Source organism: Cebus imitator, unplaced genomic scaffold (assembly GCF_001604975.1).
Source record: "Cebus imitator isolate Cc_AM_T3 unplaced genomic scaffold, Cebus_imitator-1.0 Scaffold446, whole genome shotgun sequence".
Taxonomy (NCBI): domain Eukaryota; kingdom Metazoa; phylum Chordata; class Mammalia; order Primates; family Cebidae; genus Cebus; species Cebus imitator.
The window spans coordinates 546660-549930 of NW_016107761.1; positions in this window are offsets into that span (position 1 = coordinate 546660).

Here is a 3271-nt window from a genome sequence, read left to right on the forward strand (position 1 = left end):
ACTCTTGGTCCTCCTGTTGACTGAGTATTGAGGAAATCACTCTCATTTTAAAGAATATAGACCTCAGGCTGGGTGCGGTGGCTCACTCCTGTAATCCCAGCACTTTGGGAGGCTGAGGCGGGCGGCTCATCTGAGGTCAGGAGTTCGAGACCAGCCTGGCTAACATGGCAAAACCCCATATCTACTAAAAATACAAAAATTAGCCGGGTACAGTGGTGGGTCCCTGTAATCCCAGCTACTCTACAGGCTGAGGAAGGAGACTCGCTTGAGCCCAGGAGAAGGAGGTTGCAGTGAGCTGAGATATTGCCACTGCATTCCAGCCTGGGTGACAGTGAGACTCCGTCTCAAAAAAAAAAAAAAAAAGAATATAGACCTCTATTACTCACCCTTGTAATTTCCACCCAGCCCTCAAGACTGTTCTTACCAAGGTTCTCCAGCATCAGCACTCTCACTCCTGGCCTTTAGCAAATAGGGTCTCTGAAAACCACTAGGAGCTCCCCAAAAGCTGACTGATCTTCTGTCTGAAGATAGAGACTCTGACACCATACATGGACGTTGATAAGTAGGGACTAAGACACTTATCATCAGTGTTTTATGATAGGACCAAAAACTTATTGCTACAAATCATTCTAAAGAAAGATCATTGCTTTTCCATTTCAAAATTTAGAAATGTAGATAGATGTATTCCTCTCTTCAGCCTATGGTCCCTCCTTAATTAAAGTAAGGCAAGTGTGAAAGAATGTGTATCCATTCAAATGTCCTGAGCTGAGTAACTTTATTTATTTATTTTTTTAAGTGAACAAAAAGCACTTTCTACAACATCTGGAGTAAATTTTCCATCTGAGAAGCTGAGTATAAATGCTGGCTCTTTTGGCCATGTGCAGTGGCTCACGCCTGTAATTCCAGCACTTTGGGATGATCCTGTAACAGGAAGAGTTCAAGATCAGCCTGGGCAATATAGCGAGAACCCCGTCTACAAAAATAAAAATTAAGATGTTAGCCAAGTAGGCCAAGCGTGGTGGCTCATGCCTGTAATCCCAGCACTTTGGGAAGCCAAGGCAGGTGGATCACTTGAGGCCAGGACTCCTAGACCAGCCTGGGCAACATGGTGAAACCCTGTCTCTACTAAAACACACACATACCAAAAATTAGCCAAGTGTTGGGATATGTGACTGTAGTCCCAGCTACTTGGGAGGCTGAGGCAGGAGGATTGCTGGGGCCAAGGAGTTCGAGGCTGCAGTGAGCTGTGATCACACCACTACTGCTTCCAGCCTGGTGAGTGTGAGACTTGGTCTCAAAAACAAAGCAAAATGAAGCACTAAACAAAAAAGTGCTAGCTCTTTCTCTTTTCAATTGGGAAATCTTAGAGAAAAGAAAGTTAATTGAATTCTCAGCCCCAGTTCTCCCAACAGCAATGCACATAGAATGTCTGTCTTAGAGGTTTGTAAGAATAGACTGAAAACTCTATTCTTTAAATCAAATTAATATTTGCACTTTAAAGTGAGTTTTATTTTTTTCTCTATCTCTCCCATTCTGACTCTCAATAGATGATCTTGCCTCCTACTTGTCAGAGAAAAGTAGATGCCGTCAGATGGGAATCCCTCATTCTCCCCACACCAAACACGCAGCCCACTGGCATCTGCCTCGTCTTCCCTGCTGCTGGAGGAAGAGCTGGGCTCCTCCCTACAGTCTCATCCCTCTCCCTGAGCTCTGCTCCCATCCCTTGAGGTAGTTTTAGGAATTTACACTCAACATCTATTAATCTTCCCTCTGTTGTACTTTGAGCCTCCCCTTCTCAATTGAATCTTTTCATAGACCTTTAACTTTGATCTAATATCTCCCGATAAAATAAAAGGAACACTTGATTAAGTTCTGTTTTGAAGCCATCTCTCCATTTGTTGGGATGGGTTTGAAGCTTTGGTACCTTCTTTCAATCCTGCAGGGAACACAGAAGTACTTATGGTTGTTCCTGGGGACCCTGGCTTCAAAATGGGATAACTGTCTTTCTTGATCATTTTATCTGGGGGTTAAGCCCCTGCAGAATTAGAGAATCCCCCACTGAGTATGCATTTAAAGTCCAGAGGTTCTTAAATTGATTTTTGCCCTGGACCTCTTTGGCAACCTGGAAAGTCCATGTTTCCCTCTCAAAATAATATTAAAAGTGTAAAGTAAAATACATATAATTATAAAGGAAATCAACTATATCAAAATGTAGTTATAAAATTGTGATATCATAATACATCTGCTTCCTTATAAAAACATTAAATCAGAAAAGGTAGAGGCAGGTTCAATACTACCATAATTTCAAAGTAGTGATGGACATAAAAGGATATTGTAAAAAATCTTCAGGTAATACAAACATCTGTGACTTTTATTGGTGATTAAGACACAATATGGTACAATACCTCAAATACCACTGTGGTTTCCTGCCTACCTGTATAACTGAAATACATGGGAAATTTCAGTTACAAGTGCCTGAATGTAAACATGGAATTTTTCCCATCCATGGTTATAGACTTTGGGTTCTGTCCATGGGTCCTGGGACAAGAACCCCAGTTTTAGACAGTACTGTTGCTGAACTTGATTGGTTCCTTTTGTTCACGAGCTATCCACAGGTTAGAAACATACACCAGCAACAACAGAGAGAATGGAAGGCGTAATCTCACCTTGGGGCTATGTCTCTAAGGGGAAGGGTTAGGAAATGCCAGTGCCACACTGGGGCATCCTGCCAACATCCTATATTTTTAGACTTTGGAAATGAATTGGTTAATATTGTGATTTCATTGTGGAACTAAATCCTTTGAGTTGGGGCAGAGATTTATATAGGCTTTCCCACAATAAACTACTTGCATGGAAAGAATGACAAAAGACAGGAGGAGAGCGTGCGTGTGTGTGTGTGTGTGTGTGTGTGTGTGTGTAATTTGTCACCCAGGCTGGAGCTCAGTGGTGCAATCTCAGCTCCCTACAGCCTCAACCTCACTGGCTCAAGCAATCCTCCCACCTGTGCCTCCTGAGTAACTGGGCCGACAGGCATGTGGCAGCACACCCAAGTAACTTTGCATTTTTTTTTTGTTTTGTTTTGTTTTTTGGTTTTTTTTGAGACGGAGTTTTGCTCTTGTTACCCAGGCTGGAGTGCAATGGCGCGATCTCGGCTCACCGCAACCTCCGTCTCCTGGGTTCAAGCAATTCTCCTGCCTCAGCCTCCTGAGTAGCTGGGATTACAGGCACACGCCACCATGCCCAGCTAATTTTTTGTATTTTTAGTAGAGAC